Source organism: Podarcis erhardii, assembly GCF_964252035.2.
Source record: "Podarcis erhardii genome assembly, chromosome: 15".
NCBI lineage: Eukaryota > Metazoa > Chordata > Lepidosauria > Squamata > Lacertidae > Podarcis > Podarcis erhardii.
The window spans coordinates 39,716,821-39,731,716 of NC_138505.1; the positions used below are offsets into that span (position 1 = coordinate 39,716,821).

Below are 14,896 nucleotides of genomic sequence, written 5' to 3' on the forward strand. Positions count from 1 at the left end.
CTGCATTATCTTCTCTGAAGTAAAGGGCACTGTTCCCCATACCAAATATGGCTTCAGCAGCCAGTCTTTGCAACCTAAGACAGCTAGATGACAAACCCTTGAGATAAGAGTCTTTAAAGGAAAATGACATTCTGGTTTCAACACCTAATCCTGTTGCAAGTCCACTATTTCCTATTATTTCATAAACCCAAGACTGTTTTTTTAAATCCTCCTAGGTAGTATATTAACCTCAGCTTCACACTTAACCTTTGTTTTAGTCAAATTTGAAAGCAGACAATCATAACATTCCTGCTACGCAAAGCAGTGATTAATTACTCAGCAGCCGAGTGTTGCAAGAGAGAGAAGGAGAACCACAAACGCTTTGTCTTATCTGCTGTTAGTTCAGTGTATTGTAAAGTACATAAAAAATGTTCCACGTTGTCAATGCACCTGACAGGAACAATCTGTAAAGTAGCTAAACTGTTAAGACCCACAACAACGGTGGAACAGGAAACTGGCGAGCAAAGGAAGTTGAGCTCATGGCTGTGCTGCAATGTAGAGTAAGGCAAGGAGGGGGAAGAGCAGGTGGGCATGTTCAAATACCTTCTAACTTCCATCAGTTTGGGCCTAGGAGGTTTTCTACAAAAGCTTAAGAAGAGCTCTGCTGGCTCAGACCAGAGGGCATCTTGCTTCCAATGCTGGCCTACCGGAGGCCCACGAGAAAGGCATGAAGGCAATAGGCTTCTCCCATATTGCCTCCAGAAGCTGTTGCGGAGGTTCCATAAAGCCACTGATAGGCTCTGCTCCTCCATTAAGCTGTTGGTCCCCTTTTAAAGCCATCTAAGCTGCTACTGGTCATCAGTCACCACAACTCGTGGAAGTGAAATCCATAAATTAAATGTGTGTCTGTCTTGAATCTCCAACCAATCAGCTTGATTGGATGACCCTGAGTTCTAGTAGCATGAGAAAGTGGCAGACACTCTTGTCTGCACTCACTGTGCACAATTTTATAAACCTCTCATGGCCTCCCTGCCATTGTTTTTTTCTAAATGAAAAAGAGGACCCCAGCAGCCGACCATAGTTTCACGTTCACTGCTGTTTTGAGAAAACACCACTGATGGGTTTGGCACATATTCTAGTTTATTTTTGAAATAACATAATAAACTTCATTTTGCACCTTCTCCATAGTTTTAAAGCTCTAATGAAGTTTTAAGCACTCTAAGCTCTTGAGTGCTTAAAAAAACAACCATGAAAAAGTCTTGTTAAATTATAACTGGTGCTGAGCATGTGACTGGGGAGAACTAACACTAGCATAGTGGATGCCCCTTTGCAGTGGTTTTGAGCTTCCCTGGCTATCTGACCAGCTGCTATAGAGGACAGCATGTGCTAAACTGAACACCCTTTTGGTTTGAGGTGGTTGGGGGGGGGTGATCCTGGGATGGCCTTTATACCACTTGGTTCCTAATTTCTGTGTCCCTAATACTTTGGATGTGGTGCTAGAGATCTTAATTAACTGTTATTTGACCTGGTTTGCTATGTCTTTGCCCACCGCTCCCTAGGTTTGGGTTGCTGTATCCCCTTGTGGCCTGGCCCTCACTCACGCTGGCACTCAGATGAATTAATGCCTTCTCTCCCTGGACTCTCACATACCAGCAATTGTATCCTCAGCTGAGGTCTTAACACTTCATCCACAGAAAGGTCAACCCTGGCTTATGTTTTTACTTGCCGGCATGTTGCTTTCTCCTCTAACGATGCAGAGGAACACACAGCCCTCCAGTCCTATGAGGGCCGACGTTTGCACAGCTGGCTGGAACTGACAAGCTAACAGCAGGAGATAGCTGGTGTGTGTTTAGTAGAAACCGCATAGAAGTCAGGGGGTAAAGTTGTCTGTTGCAAAGAGAAGAATATCATGAAAGAACCTGAGATGCTATTTCAAAAAAGCAAAAGAAATGCAGACAATGCTGGCACGCTTCTCCCTGCAGCTGTCAGATCCTGAAAATTAGAGAATCACATTCCAGCTCTTAGAAGGGTAGGTGGTTCAATTACAAGTGATCCTAGGTAAACTGGATATATTTTTAGCTCCCTTTCACAGCACATTGTACTCTTTTTAAAGCTGAACACAGGTTTGGGGGAGCCTAGATCTCTCCCCCCGCCCTACTTCCTCAGCATGCTGGATGGAACAAAATCAAAGTGGCATTAATCTCACAGAAACTATTTTGCTGTCAGATGAGCGCAGCAGGATGAGTGCCAAAAGATCTGGTCCAGTGGTCAGCAAGCTCTAGCCTAGTCCATTTCAGAGTTGGACACCAAGCAGATGCTGAAGTCAGAGGGCTGAGGGGGTGGCTGTGGGCAGTCCTGGTGAGATTAGGGCCCTGACTCACGCTTGGTCAGAAGGAAAGCTGAAAGCACAGCAGGGGAGATGGAAGGCTGGAAGGTCCAGATGGCAACAGAGAAGAGGGATAGGCAACTTGGGCAAGGTAGTTTTCACTTGGTGCAGGCTGATAACATGGACCTAATATTTGGAGGTTCCAGAGATGCCACCTGCTGCTGAAGCCTTGCCTCTCCTGTCTGATTAGTGGTCAGATAAGGCAGAAGAGATCATGAAGCCCTTGCTGGGAGAGCCTGAAGTCCCCACTGTTTAGGCAGTGATTAGACATCTGTTGAAAAAGCGCTCCTTGATATCACTGAACTTAATAGTTATCCAGTCTCAAAATAGCTTTCAGGGGAGCAAGGTATATGGTGAAGGTCTAACTCCAAAGTGTTTTTGGATTATACCAATTCTCAGTCTGGTTTCAGACCCAGTTTCAGAGCTGAATAGCAACAGAATCTTGGTCAGAGTCCTGCCTTTCTGCCTTTTGGCTATTCATTCCCTTTTGCCTGTAACTGAAGTACATAATTGTGCGGGGGGGGGGGGTGGAATGCTAAAGCCTCTCAGTATTTGCCCTGGAACAAAGGGATTGGGGAGTCTTTTGTGCCAAAGTGAGTCAGTGGGCAGAGCCACGGTTTCTATTCCTTCAGCCTGTTCAAAATAGGCTCCTGCTTTGGGAGCTGGGGTGGAGATTACAGTGCCATCCTATATGCCTACTCAGAAGTCAGTCTCATTGTTTTAAATGAGGTTTACTCATTTAAGTGCATCAGAGGTGGACCTAGGCTCCCTTGGCAAGGAGCTGTCCCTTGTGCTCTTGCCAGAGGAGAATGCGCACGTCACCTGGCTACCTGGCTGCCTGGCCTGGGGAGCATGTGGACAGGCAGACGGACTCCTAGCCACTCCAAGCCAGAGTGGAGAGGCCTGATTTTTGCACCACCCTGGCTCTTTGCCCTTGGCAGCCGTCAGCCTAGCCAACCCCTAGGCTGGATTGCAGCCACAGACAGTCACCTGACACACAGCTACAGAAGCCAGGAACTTTTGAAGCAGGGCATTAACTGTCAGTGAAGTCAAACTTACGGTGTGGCTCAGGTGTAAAATGTGGCTTAGCACACATGAATGCTCTTGGAGCACTCACTCGAATGGATAAAGCATTCATCTTGCTCATCTGCGGCTTTCCACCAAGAACTAAGAAGGCTTTTTTCCAGTATGATTGAGTGTATTGCAGAATAAATAGACTGGTCTGAATTACTAAAGATGCTGCTTCCCAGAGCATGATTGACGTTATACACACACATAACTATACTTTATCTCTCTGGATTGTAATTTGTTTTAAACGGTTTTTAATACCTTATTTTTAAATTGTTGTAACTCACCCTCAGATTATATGGTAAAGGGCATAAAGGAAACAAATAAATTATTAATATAAGTATTAATAATTATTAAATTTATATACTTCCCTTCATCCAAAGATTACAGAGTGGTTCACAACATAAAAGTACAAAATGCATAATAAAACAAGAACAGAAACCAGCCAACCAGCGTGCCAGGCTGTGTCATGGGTCATGGTTGTCTACTGGGAATCTGCCCACAGCTGCAAGTGATGTCCCTTCAGGGGACATATCCAGACCAGGTGCTGGTGGTTCTTCTAAGGAGACCTCAGGGCAATTCTGAACCTGGCATTTCTTCACTACAGGTTTAGGGTGGACTCCAGTTCATGTATAAAAACATGCGGCTAAAGCAAGCCTTATGGGTGGAATCCGAGAGTGCCTTCTCACATGCCTGCCACTGGAGGCGTACACCAGCAAGAGGTCCCTGGTGCCCCTTAAGGTGACACTTAATTTTCCAAAAAGTACTGGACATTTTGAAGCACCAGAGCTGTTTCAAAACATTTTTCTTCCTTTAAATATGGGACATTCACTTAGGTTTCCCTGGTGATTAATAGAGATGTACTTTAAGGCACAAAGTTCTGGATTAAGAGAGAGGTCTTTACTATAAATTAAAAGACATTTGTCATCTCTGGTCCTAGCCTGGCCAATCAGGAGCCTTGGTCATGTGTGGCCCAGAAACAGTTTCCCTAGTACTGATATTTTAAAATGGCCCGAATGACCTCTCCTACAAGACGACCGCGGGGTATTTTTCTTCTTCAGTAGAAGTCAGCTTCTCCACAAGCATTAGGCGGAAGCCAGGAAGCTGCTTATGCACCCCCCAGACCTCACTGAAATGGGTGGGGCTTTTCAGCTCCGTAATTGGGAATGGAAGTGGCTGTAATAAATCATACCCCAAAATGGCTGTCCAAGATAAGATCTGTGATATCTTGCAAATGGCTGTTGAGAGCTTGTCACAGCCAGAGATTTGCTTAGACTAAATGTTTTTAACTGCTTGGGATTGTCTGTATTGCATTAATTGGACTGGCAGGAAGATTGGCCATCTGCTCCATCATCTTCAATATATAACTTTTGCAAACATTTTTCTATGGCATCCTGCTGAGGCAGTTAAAGAGAGTCTCACAGTATCTAATTAAGAACGTTCTCAGGAACCTACATTGACATGTATTTATTTTAAAAAATGTTTTCCCTTTGTATTTCCAGGCTTATTTTGCTCTCCTCCTTCCACAATGGTGGGCAGTCCAGGGCTATCATAGGACAGGAGTGGGGAGTCTGTGGCTCTCATCACCCCAACCAGTATGGAAGTTGCAGGCCAGCAACATCTGGAGGGCCACAGGTTCCCTCCGCTCTTTAGACTCTGCAGTTCAGAGGGTGGGTTTCCTTTGGGGAAGGGTGTACCGTAAATAAATGAACCATCTTAATAAACACCTTTTGCTTCTCCAGACACAGAACAGGGCAAGCAGCAGGAAACCACACAGACAGGAACAGTTTAATGGCAGGAACCTCCAGCCTGCAAGCCAAGTGCAGCCCCCTGCCATACCCCTGTGGCTGACCATTTCAGCTCCCTCCAGGCCGTGTCCCCCATCAGCCCTGCTCTCTGCCTTCCACCTGCCAGGTCCTTTGCCAGGCTGGAATGTACCTTTGAGCTGTTACGGCAAAAATCTGGGTGCGAGGCTACTCTGCCACCCAGCTCATCGGACCAAGTCCGTGGGTCCCTGCGGAGGAAAATGAGCTCAGCCGGAGACAGGAGCAAACTGCAGAAGATCCAAGTTTATTGCGCAACAGGTTCAAGGCGAGATTGAACAGTGAGAAAGGGGTGACATGAGTTTTTGAAACTCCCTCCATGTCCCAGAATACAGTGCAAAACACGTCATGAATACATCACAGAAAGGTGGGGTTACACAGATCAGCAGTTCAGTAAGGTAGGGGTTGCACAGATTAACATATGGAGGAGGGAGGGGGGAATATGCAGAGCTGGAGATATGCACAGATAAACACTTCCTGGGGATGAAAAGACAATGGTCTCAAATATGCATAGTCTGCCACCTGACATTGTCTGGAGGAAAGGCTGATCAGAACAATTTGAAAGGATTAAGGTCTTGACACTTTGCTTGAGGGATTATGCTGGACAGGGGAGATGTGATGGAGTCCTAGAGTAATTGAGCAAACTGGCACGCTGATTTTCTATGAATTTTATAGATTTTAGTCCCTTTTGACAATTGGAAATAAATTGATATATTGTAGCGAAGAAGAAGGTGAAGAAGACATGCCCCCCCCCTTCCGTAACAGTCCCCCATTCGGAGATAGATTTGCATTAAAGTTCTGTAAGAACTTGCAAATCTTTTCTCTGCACCCTAAATCTCGGTGAAGGTAGGGGTGCCGTGTGAGTGGGAATAGGCCCTAATGGAAAAGGAGGTGGGTTGAGCAGGGCAACAAAGGAGGGAGCAACACGGACCAATACAATGTATGTGTATGTTATATAGATATGCACTAAATAATAACTTTGTATCTATCGTACTAGATGTGTGGGTTTGTGCAAACCTGAAGGGGACTTGCAAATCATGCCTCCTAAGGCCATTTGCAAGTATAGTAGTGCAGATAGCCGGATATAGGATATCGCATAAAAGGACACCTGTTGTATTTTGTTCAATAGTGGTCTATGCTTTACATTTAGCAGGAAGGTCCACTACTGACTGAAAAAAATGCAGTTTGCTTTGTCCCCCGCCATTTTTGTGTTCTCAGGTGTCACGGTAGCTTTTCTGTGGTCTCACAGTAGTGGCAATCCCTGGTGAATCCACTTAGGGCTTTCATATTAACCATGTTGCCTGGCACTCACCACAGCTGCCACAGGTTTGGACACGTCCTGAGGGAAATGTCCTTGCCTTGGCTTCCTATGGGGGTTTTATTACTGTAGGCTCAGGTCTTGCAGTCATGGGAAGTTGCTCACTTGCACTTTAAGGACCAAAAGCTAATTGCAGCCTGGATACACTTGCCCAATTCAAACTGAGTCCAATTTGAATTTATCTTGCCCCATGGTTCTCAACTTTTCAACCAATCTATTAAAGCAAAACCATTCTTAAGGGGCATTTCTCCAAATAAGTCAATTTAACTCTATAAGGGATTATTCCGGCTAAACCAAAGCATATACACCGTCCTGAAGCTTCTCCTTGGTAAAGTGGGTTTTAGCACATTTTTTAAAATGGGTAGGGAAGTTGGCAGAGTGCCAGGTGAAACAACGAAATATGGTAATAAATTTATCTAAGTCTAAACATTGGACTACATAATAGCCTGATCTGTTAAAAGGTATAAAATGTATGAGGATCCTCCACTGGGGTGTAAGGAATAAGACATTAGACATAAAACACTTACACACAAAAATAGCCACAAAATAGCCCCCCCATTTGTGGAAATGACACACTGTCAGACACATTTCAACATTCCTACGTAATAACACATAATACAAAACAAACTAATTAAATATCAGTTGCATATCTTGAGACAATTGGGATATTTTATGTATCTTGAGGTTCAAAAGTCAGAAAATGTCCTTGTAATTCAACTCCACCCCCCTTTGTCAGCCCCACTCCCCCCCGCAATCTATATCCTTTGAAAGAGATAGCTGTGGCCACTTTGAAACTTTTGTGTCTTCTGCTGTTGCAGGTGGTGGCGAAGCTTTTTCATCATAGGTCTGTAGTAACACATCTGTAGAAGTGACGTCCTGTAAGGGGCAGGGTTTTGGAGACTTAAAAGACAGGAGTTAGTAAGGGGAAGGGGCAAAAGGATGTCCTTCAATTTACTTGGGAAGCTGCAAATAATAAAAATCTTAGCGGATTAAGCATTTCATTCATTCCAATATTATTATCACATTTCCATATAATTACTGTTATTATCTGCTAAGTTTGTTTGCTTTCCTTCACTTTGGAGAGAAAGAGAACTGTAAAAAAAATACAAGGTTAAAATAATAATAAAACACAAACACACACACACAATGACCTATGAGGAACGAAAAATAAATAAATGCTAAGACACACAATTTTAAGAAATCTGAAGTAACAATGAAAATAAAAGAGTGTTTCTTGATGTGACAACATCGGCTAGAATGTTAATAGCAAAATACTGGAAAATGACTTAATGGCAATTTAAAGTTGTGCAAGTACCTTGAACTAGCCAAAATGACAGAATTAATAAGAAATGCTCAGGCAAAAGGTAAACAAATACCATTCCACAAACAATGTTTGGTGATGCTTCGATTAATTTCATAGACATCATGGAAAAACGGATTAAATAAATGGAAACAGATTATTTGTAACTTTAAAAGTGTCAAAGCCACGAAGAGATGGAAGTCACTAATACAGCAGGGATTTCACAGAACAGAAAGAAAGTTAATACAGCAGGGATTTCACAGAACAGAAAGAAAGTTGTTGTGGGAGAAAAAGGGACAAACACTTTGTTATCGGGGTTCACATATCCTGTTAAAAGGGAAAATTATTTCATGTGAGAAGCCTGTCAGGAAATGCTGTTCCTAAAATGCACACAAAGTAAGTCTGTGATTTAAATCCCATTGAGAGGTGGAATTCTTTGATATTTACCTGTGAAAAGAATTTGGCATGTTAAGATTTCAAACTTGGGACACATTAAGGGTGATTTCTCTCAATGGTTCCAAGTTTTACATAAACCTCCTCTCCCCCCCTCTACAGTTCCCCCTCCTTCCTCTCTCTCTCTCTCCTTTTCCTATTTTTTTTTTTTAAGCTGATCTAGTCTCTGTGCATGTGCGGAGTTCATGTCTCAGCAAATCTTTTTACTATTGAAATGTTGCATCTTTTGGCAAAATTAGAATTTGAATAAGGGAAGAGTAAGGAGAAGATTTTAAAAGAGGGTTAGATTTAAAACAAAAAAGAGAAACTCAGCAATTGAAGTATTCACCAACAAAAGCTAGTAATTTCAGCCCAAGCAAAGAGACTGCTTCCTTTATGTACAGTAAAGGGCTAATATCCCTCTGGCCATTCGCGGAACAATGCCACGCCCTTATATATGGGAAAAAAAATGGCCAGAGAGTCAGAATTCATAGGATTTATTTTATATATATATATATTTATATTTTTAACATTCTAAGTTTTCGGCCTTACCATTTGCAGTCAAAAATTTTCCTGCCCCTTTATTTACAGGATTGGTCAAGGCCCATATGTATTTGTCTGATTTTTAAATAGTAGACAAAATGATAAACACTGTAATCACTCAAATGCTTGATATTACCAGTTGTGCTTCAAAACATCACAGCTTCACCTCTCACCTTTTTAAAACTAAAGAGCTAGGCTGAATTTCAACTCCATCACCACACCAGAATTTAAGAATTACCCTGCAATGCTTGCGGACACATGTCCTTCCACACAGCCACAAATTGGGAGGGTTGAAAGGGACCCTGGGGTCATCTAGTCCAACCCTCCAAAATAAAGGGTTCACAGCAAGATTTCACAGCAAGATTTGTACTACACACACATACTAATGTACACAGGCACTACTGGGGAAGAGAGCACAATCAGTGCTCCTATCATGTACTAAGGAAGAGGAAAATAAAAATTCCCAACTTTATACAGAACCCTTTAGCAGATCTTGAGATTAGTTTGAGTGAGTTTGCTTCCTTTAAGTTCCTAGAGAAATTATCTTTAAAGGAAGATTGAAGTGAACATTTTTCCTAAGAGGGAGAGGATCTCTTATAAAGCATAGTTAAAACAGCCATAGATTTGATTTAAAGGGAATACAAAAGTGACAATTTTTCCTGAATTTGCAGAGGAATAGTAAACTTAATCTGAATTTGCAGAGGAATGCAGAGGAATAGTAAGCCTAATCTATGCCCCCCCCCCTTTTGCAGTTTCCTTTAAAGGAAGCTTACTCGGAAGTAAATTTACCTGGCACAGAAGAAGAGGGGAAAAAAACTTGAAAGAGACAGAATGAAACAGGGGAGGGGGGCATTTTCTAAGAAAAGAGGCCTGATATCAGGAGCCTTACAATAACTCTTCTGTCCAACCAAATCAAAGTTAAAACTGGACTCAGATATTTTCTTAGAAGGAAGACCATACTTTCATAGGCATGTGCTTCATGAAATAAATACACTGCATTTTAGCTTGAGAGAGCAGTTGTGCTCACCTACACTTTTGCAGCAGAAACATCTAATTCACATTAGAAACATTCACATTCCAAAATAGACTGTAGACTCACGATCTGAAAAGTTGCGGCAAAGCAAGAGGTGGGGTAAACATTTGCACCCTTCATTCTCATTTTGTCTTATTTAGGACTGATAAGGTCCAGCATAGCTTCCTTAAATTTAAAATTTTGAAGCAAGCTTGCAGTTTAAACTATGCGCGCTTAAGAAAGGCAGTCTGTCAGAGACAGAAGGAACAGACAACACACATAACAGACAACATGTAAACACACATATTCTCATATATGTATTAACACACAACACACATAACAGACAACATGTAAACATATATACTCTCATCCTTTAGTTGGTTATTGCAAGGAGTTGGGCTGCTTCCTTTAGCTTCATTAAGTGAAATTAGTAGGAAGGTCCCACATGGTTTTAAGAGCCTCCTTGCCTCTTCAAACACCACCAGTTAACCAGCCGGCCAACGCAATTCGGGCTTGGCGGAGGCGGTGCTGGCAGGCCAGATTTCAGAACAGAGGTTCTCTAATTTTGCTTCGATAATAATTTGTGGCCAGGAATCGTCTTCCAATACGTGATGACAAATTGGAGAGGAGAGTCAGGGTCCTTCTGAGACTGAGATGGCTTTCTAGAAGCCTTCTTCCCAGAGTGAGCCCGCTCGCGTTTGGAAGCCTGGGTACCCATTTTATGTTTTACGCGTGTCTAGACAGAAAGAGGGAAGAGAAAGGGTGGTAAGGATTGGTATATCTAGGAGATTGATATACTTAATACGGGATTTATAGTAAAGAGGGGTCTTTAGTCGCTTGGCAACTTCCTTAGAGGGTTTTTAAAGAGCTCTAGCTATCCGGTATTCCTTCCTATTTCCTTAGTCAATAACCTGGGGTCCTTTTCCACTCTGCCGATCCCGCCCAATTCCTCATGGGCTATCCCTCCTGGCAACCTCCTACCTATCGTCAATCTCAGGAAAAGGGGCCCTACTGAACGCCCGCGCCGTGCGGTGCCAGATCGGGTGATCCCTGGATAGAGTTTCGAACCGAAAATCCCCCTTGCTTTTGGAAGCGGGCTCACGCACGATACACGTGTTACGTGGCACCGACCAGTGCGGCTGGGATTGATACAGAAAGCAAGACCCCTTCCTGCCCCCTCCGTAAGGGCGCTCGGGAAGTTCGGAAGAAGAACTCCAGCCCCTTGCTTTCAACTGAGATGCCCGTTGCGGAGAGTCGGCTATCTTTCAAGTCGGGTCTCTCCGTCTTACTTTCGGACTCCCAATTGGTGCGGCTGGCTGGAGGGTTTTTAGAGAAAGAGATAGAGCTCAGAACCCCCCTTTCGGGTCGAGCAGCAGTCCACGGTCTCTCTCACCAATTGGACCAAGAGACAGGCGAGAAGGAGCGATAGAGAGGAGGGCAGAGAATTCAGTTGCCAGGAGATTTCCACCCCTTTCCCACCAGTGCACTGGATTTTTCCTTTTCCTTATACTCACATGTCTTCTATGATGATCCCGGGATTGATGAATAAGCCGGCTGGATCCCTCTTTGCTCCTCGGCTGAACTCCTGGGGCTTTTGATTACCGCCCGGAAGATGGCCGGGGGTCCAAAGGATCTTCCCAGGCAAAATGGCCTGGTGCCGGCTGAAGATTTCGGGGCCCCCGGTCAGCAACGCGGGAGAACCGCATGCCCCACGTTGTGGGCGCCAACTGTTACGGCAAAAATCTGGGTGCGAGGCTACTCTGCCACCCAGCTCATCGGACCAAGTCCGTGGGTCCCTGCGGAGGAAAATGAGCTCAGCCGGAGACAGGAGCAAACTGCAGAAGATCCAAGTTTATTGCGCAACAGGTTCAAGGCGAGATTGAACAGTGAGAAAGGGGTGACATGAGTTTTTGAAACTCCCTCCATGTCCCAGAATACAGTGCAAAACACGTCATGAATACATCACAGAAAGGTGGGGTTACACAGATCAGCAGTTCAGTAAGGTAGGGGTTGCACAGATTAACATATGGAGGAGGGAGGGGGGAATATGCAGAGCTGGAGATATGCACAGATAAACACTTCCTGGGGATGAAAAGACAATGGTCTCAAATATGCATAGTCTGCCACCTGACATTGTCTGGAGGAAAGGCTGATCAGAACAATTTGAAAGGATTAAGGTCTTGACACTTTGCTTGAGGGATTATGCTGGACAGGGGAGATGTGATGGAGTCCTAGAGTAATTGAGCAAACTGGCACGCTGATTTTCTATGAATTTTATAGATTTTAGTCCCTTTTGACAATTGGAAATAAATTGATATATTGTAGCGAAGAAGAAGGTGAAGAAGACATGCCCCCCCCCTTCCGTAACAGAGCCCTTGCTTCCCTGGAAGCAGAAATGTGGGGAGGGGGGGAGAGGCCACTAGCTTCTGTGTGACTGGAAGGAAGCCTTCCCACTTTTGCTTCCAGCTCTGCCCACAGCTACTGGCATGTGGGGAGAGTTTCCTGCAGCAGAGAGAAACCCTCAGGGTGAAAAGGTTTCCCCACCCCTGCAATGTCAATTGAGCAACCAAAATTCCAGGCCAGTTTAATGCCAAAGGATTTCCCAGAACAGATGTTAATTATTATTATTACTTTAGGAGTGATGGGAGCACTTCCATCTTAGCAGTTCACTTCCGCAAGAATTGATCCTGTACTTGTTCAGGTAAAACTGGAAGGATTGAGGCAGTCAGCTCCTCCCTTTCTTTAGCAGCAAAGGAAATGTCCTAATGTGCACATCAAAGCAAAGGAAAAGAATTCTTAAAACAAAACGATTCTTTCATGGCAAGGGATTGAAGCTGTGAAAGCAGGTGGTCTTGTTTTGTGCTTACTTTATTTAAAGGGGTATTTGAGCACTCATGTTGCTGCAGAAAGGAGGTTAACACCTCCACCACCACCAGTGCTGAAAGCTGTCAGATGGAAGATGTATGTTTGGGGTTGATGCCCTCAGTGGGTGCCTGTGATTGCCCCACAAGAACACACAGTAATGAGAGAACAATCACACTTGAACATCTGCCTCCAATTACTTTGTGAATGCCAGAAGTACAACATAGCAGGAAAGGCCCCTTCAAGATAGTTCCTCTTGTGGAGTTGAACTTCTTTGGTATTCAATCAAAATGTTCGCTGTGTGATGCTTTGTTTTGCAAAGCCCTCTTTTCTTTGCTATGTAAATAACATCTCTGTTCTCACTGCAGTTTTGCTTTGTCATGACTTCCCTGTACTTTCATAATCCTCTCTTTCCTGAGAAGACAGCATGATAGATGCTTGTTTTACATAATGGTTTCAGTTGTTAGCGGCTGTGGCAGGTTTAGACCCACACTTCACCAAAATGCCAAGCAGTCCAGCTGCAGGGAAGACTTTGTAGTACTGTACTTGCTCAGTTCAACCATTTGGTTCAGCTGGTTGGAAGACCTTGAGGCCTCACTTTCTTCTCGCTCTGCAAGCAGAATGGACTTGATCGGGTAGTACTTTCCCCCGCTCCTCACAATCTGTCAGCACAGTATTCCTTTCCCTTTGAAAGTTGTCCCTGCCACTTGATTCCCCAGTGCTGAGGAAGTGGCCTCAAGTCTGAGCATGCTCAGAAGCAGTTTGGCTCTCCAGGGAAGAAGGAGGTCCACGGTGGTGGCTGATGATCCTTGGAGTGCTGGCTTGGAAGGCAGGAGGCCAAGAATGGATGGAGGCAGAGCCAAGGCCAGCCCCTGCACCCCAATCCTTCTCCCCGTTGAGCTCCTCAAGGGCAAAAGACAGGGGAGCTCTCAGCCAGTGCCACTCCCTGGACTGGTTGTAAGTAAGAAGGCAGTTAGGTGGGGACTGGCCCAACCCCCCGCAACGTAGGAATCTGTTGCCCAACGTGGGGCTTGAACCAATAACCCTGAGGTTAAGAGTCACATGCTCCACCCACATAGTTATCCCAGCATTTACTTTTAGTGCATTTTATGGTATCAAGTGTTTCTTTTTTAAAAAGTAAAACTTTATGCAAAAGTAATTATGTGTGTGGAAAAACTGGATTCAGTGACCTGTATAAATTATGCGATTGTTGCATTATGTGCTCTTTGTTTACATCATTATTTCTGCTTTTGCCAATCCGTGTGGGGCGACTCCTGCCCGCAGCACTGGAAACTCAACAGAGCTCCTGCCTGGCTTTGAAGCTTCCATCAAGGCTTTGGCTGCACACTATCAAACATGTCACTGTACATGTGTATATGCAAGAGAGTTGCTTGTTGTTTTTTTTAAAAAAGGAAAGCTGAGGTTATCAGGATGCTGAATTCTGCAGGCAAGATCAGATTTGACAGAGCAATCAGCATCCGTCTGACTTTCATAGGTAAACAACCCGGTGACTCACCTATGGCAAGTCAGAATCCCCTCAGGCAGGGAAACTTTTCTTAAATGGAAGTGAGTCGGTTCCCTTTTTCTTTTCTTTTAAGACCACCGAAGTGCTGCAGATGCCATTTTAGGTGTGTGTGTGTGTGTGTGTGTGTGTGCAAGCAACTTATTACCAAGGTTATCACTGCTAGGTGGGCAATATAGGCCTCTCTCTTTCAAATGCTGTTGCTGGACGGGGGTGGGGGGGGCTTTTATTCTCTTAAGCAAAAAACAAACTTCTGTTCGGGAGATTCCTGTGCAAGCCCCATTGAAATGAGCAGAGCTTCCACAGCAGCTGTGCTTTGGGGATCCACATCCTGCCCAAGCCTGAAATGCTTTCTTGTGTGACTTTTGTGACCTTGTCCTGAGCCTTGGCACGGCAGAAAAGACTGTTCTTGAAGGTACACATAGCCTGGTCTGCGTTGAACACACACTGAGCAATAGGTGGGTTTGTTCTTTCACTAAGAATGTCCACAGTGTTTGGCTTTAAAAATAGTTACGGGAGCACAGCAAGGTAGACAAAGCATCACCGCCCTGCACAGGATGGCAGATGATCTGGGCTGATTTCAGGATGGGCTCTTTGCCTGCAACGCTATTTATAGAACATACACTTACTCTGGGGGTCTCAGACTGCCAA

General features: G+C 44.3%; 1 protein-coding gene across 2 annotated transcripts in view; it reads left to right on the forward strand.

Moving 5' to 3' along the window:
* IFT81 (intraflagellar transport 81) overlaps window positions 1-14,896 on the forward strand; it is a 54,957-nt gene that overhangs the window by 26,510 nt on the left and 13,551 nt on the right. The gene's annotated exons all lie outside the window — the stretch shown is intronic.